Here is a 16,813-nt window from a genome sequence, read left to right as displayed (position 1 = left end):
TTTCATGGTAAACAAGACATTTTCATGTTTTCTAAATTTATTGATCACATCCAAATACATCATTTAGTGAGGTACATAGTTCTCATCCATCTGCTTCTTTTCATGCTTCAACATAACAGAATATATTGTGCATAACACTTATGAAAAACTTGTGTACCTTAGAGCAAACATCACAAGCTGCAATCTCTAACTTCAACATAAGGTATTATAGCAGTATTGTTAATGTACCTAAATCTTCTTTATTTCCTCATATCATATCTAGTTAAATATTCTACACAAGAGGGCAGTGAAATGAACAGTTTTTAATATTTATTCCTACAACACAAGGTAGCCAGGAAGAGACTTAAGGCCACAAATTTTACTTTAGCAGCCAACAATTTCAGATAAGAATGAAACCAGTACAAAAATATTTAACCATAAAATCATAAATCTCATCTTTATCAGCTCTGGTAATCACTCGGAACAATTATACAGAGCCGGGCATTTATAAATATTATATTCATTCACATTTAAAGAAAGCAGAAAAGAATACTGTTACAGCCACAACTAATTTGCTCTTCACTGGTTATGGGAAAAGTTCAGTTACAGATTTGTGACCAGTAAAACTTGAAACTGAAGTTTTTATAAACCTTCTTAAGTCATGTATAAGGGAACTATGGAGAAGTTATGATATTGTATAGCACCAAATGGTTGACCACAGGTACAGATAATGTCTACTAATAACTTTATTAAGACTGCCTGTACAATTCTTATTAAGGGTGGAACTAAGATAAACACTTTATACAATGAATCAAGCTAGCAAATAGGTAACACATTTCTGAATTAATAAACAAGCTACACTCATTCAGAACTTTCAAGATCCATGGACGCAAATCCGAGATCAAGTTGGAATGTTAACAAAATAATCGTACAACTACAGCCCATGTGATCACAACACCTACTGAAACCCATTCGTTACAATTAGTAAGACTCTAAGAATCTATAGAATTTGTCCTCATTAGCTCCTTATAGCAGTGCCTGCAGACTGAGACTGGCCGTTTACTGTAATGCCCTTGCAGTGGTATTCGTTTGTCAATGCACCGGATGCAGTATACATCTCCACAACTCCAACAGTGAAACTTGATAAAGAAACAAGAACTGTTTATTAAACCCTTCTCACAAACTCTCCACAACCAGCAACTTCAAGTTAAAAATATTTAACATTCAGTTATGTAAATAGCTGTGGTTTCATTGATACCTAAACACACCTGTTCTTTGGTTTTACTGAATGAGTTTCTTATCAACGTTTACTCCTTACATACCCATTTCTCACTACACCAAAAATACTTAACATGGTAAGCAAGTAAAGTCAAATGTAATAAAGAAAACTAAACTGCAGGCTTTCATTAAAGTAACTTTAACTTACTGTCCTATCAAGATATAGTGATTATATCTACTACTTAGATAGTGGAAAAATAGTCCACTAATCAGATGAGACTTGTGCCTCGTGCAATGTCCCTGAAAACAGAGGGTGATCAGCAGAGTGCATGTGTATTCAGAGCATAAAGAATATCATTTACCACCAAAGGATTACTAAATTTCACAGAATCAATATTCAAGTGCTGGTATTAGTGGGGTAGTTATGTACAAAAACAGGATATAAAAGTACTGGTCCTTGTGGACTAATTAAGGACAAAGATATAACACTCAGGTATTGAATATCTCACCTTTCTGCTGAAATGATCGAAAGGTGTGGAACACAAACATTCTCGGACATTCCGAAAACTCTTCCAGTCCAAGGCAACAGAGTCCAACTCGTCAGCCAACTGCTGTATTACAGAGGGGTCTAGGGTACTGCCACTGGCTGTGGGAACCAATGAGATTATTGTTAGGAGATTTAACAAACTTATTACACTATAATAGCAGCTATGTTAGTTTCCATCTGTACACATACTCACAGCTATGCTGAAGAAAAGAATCCATGCCTCCACTTTCAACGTCACCGACACCTGAATCTCGAACGCTGTTCTCACTTCCTTCAAGTTCAATGCCAAGTTCTTCTAGAGTATTTGGACAGAAAGTAAGACCATCAATTTCATCAGCCATACCACTGTCAGTCATGCGAGAGTCAATGTCTTTACCGGGACTGTCCACGTGACCTAGGACTTCCTTTAACTGACAAATTCTCTGCAATAAAATTAGTTTTAATGAAACAAACATTAATTTAAAGTTTATAATGAAGACAATTTTAGTTTACATTTAATAGTTACAAACGTACAAGATCTCAACTAGGTTTTGTTCACGACTCACAATCAGGAACATATAGTTTACCAACACATAAGAATATATAAATATACACACTATATGAAACAAACAAGTCTTATCAGTGAAGAACTGCTTAACCAGCCAGTTATGGGATCACTCATAATTCAAATCAAACACAGCATGTTAGTTAGACAAAAACCAGCTTCTCTGGAACTAGGTACTGAAATTTCATACAAGTATCGAGAAAAGATTTATAGAATAAAAATATTTTCTTACAATTAAATTTATATGAAATAAATCATCTTAAACCCATTCTATATGGCATAACTTAAAGCTACAACTTGACACAATAAACACCACTCATCCCTTACATTGTAACTAAAAGCTACACCCTGACACAATAAACACTATTCATCCCTTACATTGCAACTAAAAGCTACATCCTGACACAATAAACACCACTAATCCCTTACGTTGTAACTAAAAGCTACATCCTGACACAATAAACACCACTCATCCATAACATTGTTACTTAAAGCTACATCCTGACAAAATAAACACCACTCATCCCTTACAGTATAAGTTAAAGCTACATCCTGACACAATAAACACCACTCATCCCTTACAGTATAAGTTAGAGCTACATCCTGACACAATAAACACCACTCATCCCTTACAGTGTAACTTAAAGCTACATCCTGACACAAAAAACACCATTCATTCCTTACAGTATAAGTTAAAGCTACAATTTGACACAATAAACACCATTCATCCCTTACAGTGTAACTAAAAGCTACATCCTGACACAATAAACACCACTAATCCCTTACGTTGTAACTAAAAGCTACATCCTGACACAATAAACACCACTCATCCATAACATTGTTACTTAAAGCTACATCCTGACAAAATAAACACCACTCATCCCTTACAGTATAAGTTAAAGCTACATCCTGACACAATAAACACCACTCATCCCTTACAGTGTAACTTAAAGCTACATCCTGACACAAAAAACACCATTCATTCCTTACAGTATAAGTTAAAGCTACAATTTGACACAATAAACACCATTCATCCCTTACAGTGTAACTAAAAGCTACATCCTGACACAATAAACACCATTCATTCCTTACAGTGTAAGTTAAAATTACACCCTGACACAATAAACACTATTCATCCCTTACATTGCAACTAAAAGCTACATACTGACACAATAAACACCATTCATCCCTTACAGTGTAAGTTAAAGCTACATCCTGACACAATAAACACCACTCATTCCTTACATTATTACTTAAAGATACATCCTGACACAATAAACACCACTCATCCCTTACATTGTAACTAAAAGCTACATCCTGACACAACAAACACCACTCATCCCTTACAGTGTAAGTTAAAGCTACATCCTGACACAAAAAACACTATTCATCCCTTACATTGTAACTAAAAGCTACATACTAACACAATAAACACCATTCATTCCTTACAGTGTAAGTTAAAGCTACAATTTGATAAAATAAACACCATTCATTTCTTACAGTGTAAGTTAAAGCTACATCCTGACACAATAAACACCATTCATTCCTTACAGTGTAAGTTAAAGCTACATCCTGACACAATACACACCACTCATCCCTTACAGTGTAACTTAAAGCTAAAACTTGACACAATAAACACCACTCATCCCTTACAGTGTAACTTAAAGCTACAATTTGACACAATAAACACCATTCATCCCTTACAGTGTAACTAAAAGCTACATCCTGACACAATAAACACCATTCATTCCTTACAGTGTAAGTTAAAATTACACCCTGACACAATAAACACTATTCATCCCTTACAGTGTAAGTTAAAGCTACATCCTGACACAAAAAACACTATTCATCCCTTACATTGTAACTAAAAGCTACATACTAACACAATAAACACCATTCATTCCTTACAGTGCAAGTTAAAGCTACAATTTGATAAAATAAACACCATTCATTTCTTACAGTGTAAGTTAAAGCTACATCCTGACACAATAAACACCATTCATTCCTTACAGTGTAAGTTAAAGCTACATCCTGACACAATAAACACCACTCATCCCTTACAGTGTAACTTAAAGCTAAAACTTGACACAATAAACACCACTCATCCCTTACAGTGTAACTTAAAGCTAAAACTTGACACAATAAACACCACTCATCCCTTACAGTGTAACTTAAAGCTAAAACATGACACAATAAACACCACTCATCCCTTAGTGTAAGTTAAAGCTACAACTTGACACAATAAACACCACTCATCCCTTACAGTGTAAGTTAAAGCTACAACTTGACACAATAAACACCACTCATCCCTTACATTCTAACTAAAAGCTACATCCTGACACAATAAACACCATTCATTCCTTACAGTGTAAGTTAAAGCTACATCCTGACACAATAAACACTACTCATCCCTTACATTGTTACTTAAAGCTACATCCTGACACAATAAACACTACTCATCCCTTACATTGTTACTTAAAGCTACATCCTGACACAATAAACACCACTCATCCCTTACATTGTAACTACAAGCTACATCCTGACACAATAAACACCACTCATCCCTTACATTGTAACTTCAAGCTACATCCTGACACAATAAACACCACTCATCCCTTACATTGTTACTTAAAGCTACATCCTGACACAATAAACACCATTCATTCCTTACAGTGTAAGTTAAAACTACAATTTGACACAATAAACACCATTCATCCCTTACAGTGTAACTAAAAGCTACATTTTGACACAAAAAACACCATTCATTCCTTACAGTGTAAGTTAAAGCTACATCCTGACACAATAAACACCACTCATCCCTTACATTGTTACTTAAAGCTACCTCCTGACATAACAAACACCACTTATCCCTTATATTGTTACTTAAAGCTACATCCTGACACAATAAGCACCACTCATCCCTTACATTGTAACTAAAAGCTACATCCTGACACAATAAGCACCACTCATACCTTACATTGTTACTTAAAGCTACCTCCTGACACAATAAATACCACTTATCCCTTATATTGTTACTTAAAGCTACATCCTGACACAATAAATACCACTTATCCCTTATATTGTTACTTAAAGCTACATCCTGACACAATAAGCACCACTCATCCCTTACATTGTAACTAAAAGCTACATCCTGACACAATAAGCACCACTCATCCCTTACATTGTAACTAAAAGCTACATCCTGACACAATAAACACCACTCATCCCTTACATTGTAACTACAAGCTACATCCTGACACAATAAACACCACTCATCCCTTACATTGTAACTACAAGCTACATCCTGACACAATAAACACCATTCATTCCTTACAGTGTACGTTAAAGCTACAATTTGACACAATAAACACCATTCATTCCTTATATTGTAACTAAAAGCTATAATTTGACACAATAAACACTGTTCATTCCTTACATTGTAACTAAAAGCTACATCCTGACACAATAAACACCATTCATTCCTTACAGTGTAAGTTAAAGCTACATCCTGACACAATAAACACTACTCATCCCTTACATTGTTACTTAAAGCTACATCCTGACACAATAAACACCACTCATCCCTTACATTGTAACTAAAAGCTACATCCTGACACAATAAACACTACTCATCCCTTACATTGTTACTTAAAGCTACATCCTGACACAATAAACACCACTCATCCCTTACATTGTAACTACAAGCTACATCCTGACACAATAAACACCACTCATCCCTTACATTGTAACTAAAAGCTACATACTGACACAATAAACACCACTCATCCCTTATATTGTAACTAAAAGCTACATACTGACACAATAAACACCATTCATTCCTTACAGTGTAAGTTAAAGCTACAATTTGACACAATAAACACCATTCATCCCTTACAGTGTAACTAAAAGCTACATTTTGACACAAAAAACACCATTCATTCCTTACAGTGTAAGTTAAAGCTACATCCTGACACAAAAAACACCATTCATTCCTTACAGTGTAAGTTAAAGCTACATCCTGACACAATAAACACCACTCATCCCTTACATTGTTACTTAAAGCTACCTCCTGACATAATAAACACCACTTATCCCTTATATTGTTACTTAAAGCTACATCCTGACACAATAAGCACCACTCATCCCTTACATTGTAACTAAAAGCTACATCCTGACACAATAAACACCACTCATACCTTACACATTGTTACTAAAAGCTACATCCTGACACAATAAACACCACTCATACCTTACATTGTTACTAAAAGCTACATCCTGACACAATAAACACCACTCATCCCTTACATTGTAACTACAAGCTACATCCTGACACAATAAACACCATTCATTCCTTACAGTGTACGTTAAAGCTACAATTTGACACAATAAACACCATTCATTCCTTATATTGTAACTAAAAGCTATAATTTGACACAATAAACACTGTTCATTCCTTACATTGTAACTAAAAGCTACATCCTGACACAATAAACACCATTCATTCCTTACAGTGTAAGTTAAAGCTACATCCTGACAAAATAAACACTACTCATCCCTTACATTGTTACTTAAAGCTACATCCTGACACAATAAACACCACTCATCCCTTACATTGTAACTACAAGCTACATCCTGACACAATAAACACCACTCATCCCTTACATTGTTACTTAAAGCTACATCCTGACACAATAAACACCATTCATTCCTTACAGTGTAAGTTAAAGCTACAATTTGACACAATAAACACCATTCATCCCTTACAGTGTAACTAAAAGCTACATTTTGACACAAAAAACACCATTCATTCCTTACAGTGTAAGTTAAAGCTACATCCTGACACAATAAACACCACTCATCCCTTACATTGTTACTTAAAGCTACCTCCTGACATAATAAACACCACTTATCCCTTATATTGTTACTTAAAGCTACATCCTGACACAATAAGCACCACTCATCCCTTACATTGTAACTAAAAGCTACATCCTGACACAATAAGCACCACTCATACCTTACATTGTTACTTAAAGCTACCTCCTGACACAATAAATACCACTTATCCCTTATATTGTTACTTAAAGCTACATCCTGACACAATAAATACCACTTATCCCTTATATTGTTACTTAAAGCTACATCCTGACACAATAAGCACCACTCATCCCTTACATTGTAACTAAAAGCTACATCCTGACACAATAAACACCACTCATACCTTACAGTATAAATTAAAGCTACATCCTGACACAATAAGCACCACTCATCCCTTACATTGTAACTAAAAGCTACATCCTGACACAATAAGCACCACTCATCCCTTACATTGTAACTACAAGCTACATCCTGACACAATAAACACCACTCATCCCTTACATTGTTACTTAAAGCTACATCCTGACACAATAAACACCATTCATTCCTTACAGTGTAAGTTAAAGCTACAATTTGACACAATAAACACCATTCATCCCTTACAGTGTAACTAAAAGCTACATTTTGACACAAAAAACACCATTCATTCCTTACAGTGTAAGTTAAAGCTACATCCTGACACAATAAACACCACTCATCCCTTACATTGTTACTTAAAGCTACCTCCTGACATAATAAACACCACTTATCCCTTATATTGTTACTTAAAGCTACATCCTGACACAATAAGCACCACTCATCCCTTACATTGTAACTAAAAGCTACATCCTGACACAATAAGCACCACTCATACCTTACATTGTTACTTAAAGCTACCTCCTGACACAATAAATACCACTTATCCCTTATATTGTTACTTAAAGCTACATCCTGACACAATAAGCACCACTCATCCCTTACATTGTAACTAAAAGCTACATCCTGACACAATAAACACCACTCATACCTTACAGTATAAGTTAAAGCTACATCCTGACACAATAAGCACCACTCATCCCTTACATTGTAACTAAAAGCTACATCCTGACACAATAAACACCACTCATCCCTTACATTGTAACTACAAGCTACATCCTGACACAATAAACACCATTCATTCCTTACAGTGTAATGCTTAAAGCTACAATTTGACACAATAAACACCATTCATTCCTTATATTGTAACTAAAAGCTATAATTTGACACAATAAACACTGTTCATTCCTTACATTGTAACTAAAAGCTACATCCTGACACAATAAACACCATTCATTCCTTACAGTGTAAGTTAAAGCTACATCCTGACACAATAAACACTACTCATCCCTTACATTGTTACTTAAAGCTACATCCTGACACAATAAACACCACTCATCCCTTACATTGTAACTAAAAGCTACATCCTGACACAATAAACACCACTCATCCCTTACATTGTAACTAAAAGCTACATCCTGACACAATAAACACTACTCATCCCTTACATTGTTACTTAAAGCTACATCCTGACACAATAAACACCACTCATCCCTTACATTGTAACTACAAGCTACATCCTGACACAATAAACACCACTCATCCCTTACATTGTAACTAAAAGCTACATACTGACACAATAAACACCACTCATCCCTTACATTGTAACTAAAAGCTACATACTGACACAATAAACACCATTCATTCCTTACAGTGTAAGTTAAAGCTACAATTTGACACAATAAACACCATTCATCCCTTACAGTGTAACTAAAAGCTACATTTTCACACAAAAAACACCATTCATTCCTTACAGTGTAAGTTAAAGCTACATCCTGACACAAAAAACACCATTCATTCCTTACAGTGTAAGTTAAAGCTACATCCTGACACAATAAACACCACTCATCCCTTACATTGTTACTTAAAGCTACCTCCTGACATAATAAACACCACTTATCCCTTACATTGTAACTAAAAGCTACATCCTGACACAATAAACACCACTCATACCTTACACATTGTTACTTAAAGCTACCTCGTGACACAATAAATACCACTTATCCCTTATATTGTTACTTAAAGCTACATCCTGACACAATAAGCACCACTCATCCCTTACATTGTAACTAAAAGCTACATCCTGATACAATAAACACCACTCATACCTTACAGTATAAGTTAAAGCTACATCCTGACACAATAAGCACCACTCATCCCTTACATTGTAACTAAAAGCTACATCCTGACACAATAAACACCACTCATACCTTACATTGTTACTAAAAGCTACATCCTGACACAATAAACACCACTCATACCTTACATTGTTACTAAAAGCTACATCCTGACACAATAAACACCACTCATCCCTTACATTGTAACTACAAGCTACATCCTGACACAATAAACACCATTCATTCCTTACAGTGTACGTTAAAGCTACAATTTGACACAATAAACACCATTCATTCCTTATATTGTAACTAAAAGCTATAATTTGACACAATAAACACTGTTCATTCCTTACATTGTAACTAAAAGCTACATCCTGACACAATAAACACCATTCATTCCTTACAGTGTAAGTTAAAGCTACATCCTGACACAATAAACACTACTCATCCCTTACATTGTTACTTAAAGCTACATCCTGACACAATAAACACTACTCATCCCTTACATTGTTACTTAAAGCTACATCCTGACACAATAAACACCACTCATCCCTTACATTGTAACTACAAGCTACATCCTGACACAATAAACACCACTCATCCCTTACATTGTTACTTAAAGCTACATCCTGACACAATAAACACCATTCATTCCTTACAGTGTAAGTTAAAGCTACAATTTGACACAATAAACACCATTCATCCCTTACAGTGTAACTAAAAGCTACATCCTGACACAATAAGCACCACTCATCCCTTACATTGTAACTAAAAGCTACATCCTGACACAATAAGCACCACTCATACCTTACATTGTTACTTAAAGCTACCTCCTGACACAATAAATACCACTTATCCCTTATATTGTTACTTAAAGCTACATCCTGACACAATAAATACCACTTATCCCTTATATTGTTACTTAAAGCTACATCCTGACACAATAAGCACCACTCATCCCTTACATTGTAACTAAAAGCTACATCCTGACACAATAAACACCACTCATACCTTACAGTATAAGTTAAAGCTACATCCTGACACAATAAGCACCACTCATCCCTTACATTGTAACTAAAAGCTACATCCTGACACAATAAACACCACTCATCCCTTACATTGTAACTACAAGCTACATCCTGACACAATAAACACCATTCATTCCTTACAGTGTAATGCTAAAGCTACAATTTGACACAATAAACACCATTCATTCCTTATATTGTAACTAAAAGCTATAATTTGACACAATAAACACTGTTCATTCCTTACATTGTAACTAAAAGCTACATCCTGACACAATAAACACCATTCATTCCTTACAGTGTAAGTTAAAGCTACATCCTGACACAATAAACACTACTCATCCCTTACATTGTTACTTAAAGCTACATCCTGACACAATAAACACCACTCATCCCTTACATTGTAACTAAAAGCTACATCCTGACACAATAAACACTACTCATCCCTTACATTGTTACTTAAAGCTACATCCTGACACAATAAACACCACTCATCCCTTACATTGTAACTACAAGCTACATCCTGACACAATAAACACCACTCATCCCTTACATTGTAAGTAAAAGCTACATACTGACACAATAAACACCACTCATCCCTTACATTGTAAGTAAAAGCTACATACTGACACAATAAACACCACTCATCCCTTACATTGTAACTAAAAGCTACATACTGACACAATAAACACCATTCATTCCTTACAGTGTAAGTTAAAGCTACAATTTGACACAATAAACACCATTCATCCCTTACAGTGTAACTAAAAGCTACATTTTGACACAAAAAACACCATTCATTCCTTACAGTGTAAGTTAAAGCTACATCCTGACACAATAAACACCACTCATCCCTTACATTGTTACTTAAAGCTACCTCCTGACATAATAAACACCACTTATCCCTTATATTGTTACTTAAAGCTACATCCTGACACAATAAGCACCACTCATCCCTTACATTGTAACTAAAAGCTACATCCTGACACAATAAACACCACTCATACCTTACACATTGTTACTTAAAGCTACCTCCTGACACAATAAATACCACTTATCCCTTATATTGTTACTTAAAGCTACATCCTGACACAATAAGCACCACTCATCCCTTACATTGTAACTAAAAGCTACATCCTGACACAATAAACACCACTCATACCTTACAGTATAAGTTAAAGCTACATCCTGACACAATAAGCACCACTCATCCCTTACATTGTAACTAAAAGCTACATCCTGACACAATAAACACCACTCATACCTTACATTGTTACTAAAAGCTACATCCTGACACAATAAACACCACTCATCCCTTACATTGTAACTACAAGCTACATCCTGACACAATAAACACCATTCATTCCTTACAGTGTACGTTAAAGCTACAAGTTGACACAATAAACACCATTCATTCCTTATATTGTAACTAAAAGCTACAATTTGACACAATAAACACCATTCATTCCTTATATTGTAACTAAAAGCTATAATTTGACACAATAAACACTGTTCATTCCTTACATTGTAACTAAAAGCTACATCCTGACACAATAAACACCATTCATTCCTTACAGTGTAAGTTAAAGCTACATCCTGACACAATAAACACTACTCATCCCTTATATTGTTACTTAAAGCTACATCCTGACACAATAAGCACCACTCATCCCTTACATTGTAACTAAAAGCTACATCCTGACACAATAAACACCACTCATACCTTACATTGTTACTTAAAGCTACCTCCTGACACAATAAATACCACTTATCCCTTATATTGTTACTTAAAGCTACATCCTGACACAATAAGCACCACTCATCCCTTACATTGTAACTAAAAGCTACATCCTGACACAATAAACACCACTCATACCTTACAGTATAAGTTAAAGCTACATCCTGACACAATAAGCACCACTCATCCCTTACATTGTAACTAAAAGCTACATCCTGACACAATAAACACCACTCATACCTTACATTGTTACTAAAAGCTACATCCTGACACAATAAACACCACTCATCCCTTACATTGTAACTACAAGCTACATCCTGACACAATAAACACCATTCATTCCTTACAGTGTACGTTAAAGCTACAAGTTGACACAATAAACACCATTCATTCCTTATATTGTAACTAAAAGCTACAATTTGACACAATAAACACCATTCATTCCTTATATTGTAACTAAAAGCTATAATTTGACACAATAAACACTGTTCATTCCTTACATTGTAACTAAAAGCTACATCCTGACACAATAAACACCATTCATTCCTTACAGTGTAAGTTAAAGCTACATCCTGACACAATAAACACTACTCATCCCTTACATTGTTACTTAAAGCTACATCCTGACACAATAAACACCACTCATCCCTTACATTGTAACTAAAAGCTACATCCTGACACAATAAACACCACTCATCCCTTACATTGTAACTAAAAGCTACATCCTGACACAATAAACACTACTCATCCCTTACATTGTTACTTAAAGCTACATCCTGACACAATAAACACCACTCATCCCTTACATTGTAACTACAAGCTACATCCTGACACAATAAACACCACTCATCCCTTACATTGTAACTACAAGCTACATTCTGACACAATAAACACCACTCATCCCTTACATTGTTACTTAAAGCTACATCCTGACACAATAAACACCACTCATCCCTTACATTGTAACTAAAAGCTACATACTGACACAATAAACACCATTCATTCCTTACAGTGTAAGTTAAAGCTACAAATTGACACAATAAACACCATTCATCCCTTACAGTGTAACTAAATCTACATTTTGACACAAAAAACACCATTCATTCCTTACAGTGTAAGTTAAAGCTACATCCTGACACAATAAACACCACTCATCCCTTACATTGTTACTTAAAGCTACCTCCTGACATAATAAACACCACTTATCCCTTATATTGTTACTTAAAGCTACATCCTGACACAATAAGCACCACTCATCCCTTACATTGTAACTAAAAGCTACATCCTGACACAATAAACACCACTCATACCTTACATTGTTACTTAAAGCTACATCCTGACACAATAAACACCACTCATCCCTTACATTGTAACTACAAGCTACATCCTGACACAATAAACACCATTCATTCCTTACAGTTAATGCTAAAGCTACAATTTGACACAATAAACACCATTCATTCCTTATATTGTAACTAAAAGCTATAATTTGACACAATAAACACTGTTCATTCCTTACATTGTAACTAAAAGCTACATCCTGACACAATAAATACCACTGATCCCTTAAAGTGTAACTAAAAGCTACAACTGGACACAAGAAATCACGACACAGCATATAATAAAAGACAAAAGTTTCTTAGAGAAAAGAAACACAATTGAAATAAATAATTTTATGTTTTGCATATTTCTTTAGAAAAGACATGAAAAATAAATTTCATGCCCTGGTGAATTTAGTTAAAAACACTAAAATATTTTTATTTAAATTGAACTGTGTTTATTGGTTTTATTCTTGAAATTAATTCTTAATTTAAAAAGCATTTTAAACTGCATAATATATAGAAATGTATTTCATAACAAAAATTTGATATTTTCTTTTTCTTGGTATTTACATCTTATAAATAAAAAAAACTTTCGAAAAGATTGGAGGGTGTCATCAAAATAAAAGGATAATGAAGGTACTTTTCATAGTTTTTCCGTTACTGTAATAGAGTAGAAAAACATCCAGTCAATGATGGGTTTAATATTTGTAAGGTCATATTTCAGAATTAAGAGATATATAATTGACATCAAGCATGCTGTATCAGGAAATGTTGGAAAGGCCATTTCGGCCACCTTGGTAATCTGATTACTGGCACATGGCAACAGGTTAGCCTTACTGTACTGTGAGATGTTCGTAAGACCTCATCTCTTGTATGTGACAATTGTCATGTATGGTAGCTACTGTTGACATTTATATACCTTTAGACTTTAAGCAAGTCTGCTGACAAACTTGGTGACTAAAAATATATATGTAAAAACAGCTGGTTTGGGTTGAGAAAATTTTTATGTAGATCAGGAACAACGTTTCAACCTTCTTCTTCTAAATGAATAAAAACTTGTAAATTCATATACATATACTGAATGAATAAAGAATTATGTTTGTTATATTCTGTGAGCATGGCTGGGAGGGAATAGAGTGCTCATTCCCTTGTCCTAACACATCTGATGGAAATTTTAAAATAACAAAAACTAGCATAGTTTTCATCAATTTTCTCTCTCCTTAATACAATTGGTGGAAAATTAAACAAACATCGATATTTTCGACCAATTCTCTCGCCCTAATACACCTGATGGAAGTTAAGTAAAACATACATCAATTCTATTGCACATTCTACCAATTCTCTGTCCCTGGTGGAATTTAGTCAAACTATTCCATCAGAGATGGGAAAACATTTGAGGATTCTGAGGAAGGTATATAAAACTAATCTCCTATTTTCCCAAGAAATTGCCTACAGGTGTCTAACTTCAATAAGTTTGGTAACAAAAATCATTACTTTATGCAGGAGAATCACATGATCTTCCAGACTACTGATATGGTCTTTGGTTGCAAGTAAGAGATCTCCTAGTGGTTCCCTTGGATGAACACCATTCTCAAACCTATTATACATTCCTCTCCAGAACCTGCAATGAAGTGACGGAAAACATTTTTACTTGAAATATGTTAAAGAGAAAACCTCAACGTTTACTTTCATAGAATTATTTGTTAACAAGATTTCATTAACACACATCTCATGTTAACCACAAACAAGAATTGAACAACAAAGAAGCAATTTTTTTTAATTTTTAAATCGGTGATAAACTTAATGTCCACTGCTTTACAAGGTCTGGTATCACAAAATGTATTTCTGTTTTTATAGAACTAACATTTTTATAACCTCATGAATACAAATACACATGAAACCTTTAACATGTAGTTTAATCATCAGAAAAGTGTGAAAATTACCAGTAAGTTAGCTTTATGAAGTAGTTTTCAGAAACCCAAATGGTTGAATGACTTTGTTCTGCTGTGATAAGACGGAATGATAACATGTTTGTGTTACCCTGAAAACATTATCATCTTTTATTACAAAACAACTAAGTACACTTTTTTTACTGTTTCACACAGTTATCAGTTAGACTTTATGATTTATATTTAGTTCAAGTAACTGATTAACATGCTGTTTTGTTAACATGAAAACATCAGATTAAAGTGGTACATGTCTGAAACAACCCACCTAACCAACAAGAGTGGTACATGTCTTAAACAATCCACCGAACCAACAAGAGTGGTACATGTCTAAAACAATCCACCGAACCAACAAGAGTGGTACATGTCTAAAACAATCCACCAACCAACAAGAGTGGTACATGTCTAAAACAATCCACCGAACCAACAAGAGTGGTACATGTCTAAAACAATCCACCGAACCAACAAGAGTGGTACATGTCTAAAACAATCCACCGAACCAACAAGAGTGGTACATGTCTAAAACAATCCACCTAACCAACAAGAGTGGTACATGTCTAAAACAATCCACCGAACCAACAAGAGTGGTACATGTCTAAAACAATCCACCGAACCAACAAGAGTGGTACATGTCTAAAACAATCCACCGAACCAACAAGAGTGGTACATGTCTAAAACAATCCACCTAACCAACAAGAGTGGTACATGTCTAAAACAACCCATCTAACCAACAAGAGTGGTACATGTCTAAAACAATCCACCGAACCAACAAGAGTGGTACATGTCTAAAACAATCCACCTAACCAACAAGAGTGGTACATGTCTAAAACAACCCACCTAACCAACAAGAGTGGTACATGTCTAAAACAATCCACCAACCAACAAGAGTGGTACATGTCTAAAACAATCCACCAACCAACAAGAGTGGTACATGTCTAAAACAATCCACCGAACCAACAAGAGTGGTACATGTCTAAAACAACCCATCTAACCAACAAGAGTGGTACATGTCTAAAACAATCCACCTAACCAACAAGAGTGGTACATGTCTAAAACAACCCATCTAACCAACAAGAGTGGTACATGTCTAAAACAACCCACCAAACACACTAGTGATACATGTCTGAAACAATCCACCTACCAGACCAGAGTGGTGCATGTCTGAAACAACCCACCAAACACATCAGTAAAGCATATCTAAAATAACCCACCAAACACACCAGTAACGCATATCTAAAATAACCCACCAAACACACCAGAGTGGTACACATCTGAAACAACCCACCTACCAGACTAGAGTGGTACACGTCTGAAACAACCCACCTACCAGACCAGAGCGGTACATGTCTGAAACAACCCACCTAACCAACCAGTGGTACATGCCTGAAACAGCCTACTTAACAAACCAGAGTGGTACATGTCTGAAA

The 16,813-nt window shown here is 35.1% G+C and overlaps 1 pseudogene across 1 annotated transcript in view; it reads right to left on the bottom strand.

Annotated features, from left to right (window-relative positions):
• Window positions 1–19: 19 nt before the first annotated feature.
• LOC143228471 (phosphatidylinositol-3,5-bisphosphate 3-phosphatase MTMR8-like) overlaps window positions 20–16,813 on the bottom strand; it is a 36,338-nt pseudogene continuing 19,544 nt past the window's right edge. The window contains exons 8-11 of the transcript XR_013015339.1: window positions 14,935–15,061; window positions 1,938–2,166; window positions 1,707–1,843; window positions 20–1,118 (exon numbers count right to left, since the gene is read on the bottom strand). The product of XR_013015339.1 is annotated as a phosphatidylinositol-3,5-bisphosphate 3-phosphatase MTMR8-like (transcript). The remainder of the gene's footprint in view (window positions 1,119–1,706; window positions 1,844–1,937; window positions 2,167–14,934; window positions 15,062–16,813) is intronic.

The sequence above is a fragment of the Tachypleus tridentatus genome, chromosome 10 (genome assembly GCF_004210375.1).
Source record: "Tachypleus tridentatus isolate NWPU-2018 chromosome 10, ASM421037v1, whole genome shotgun sequence".
In the NCBI taxonomy this organism is placed as follows: domain Eukaryota; kingdom Metazoa; phylum Arthropoda; class Merostomata; order Xiphosura; family Limulidae; genus Tachypleus; species Tachypleus tridentatus.
This window is presented reverse-complemented; position numbering and strand designations above follow the sequence as displayed.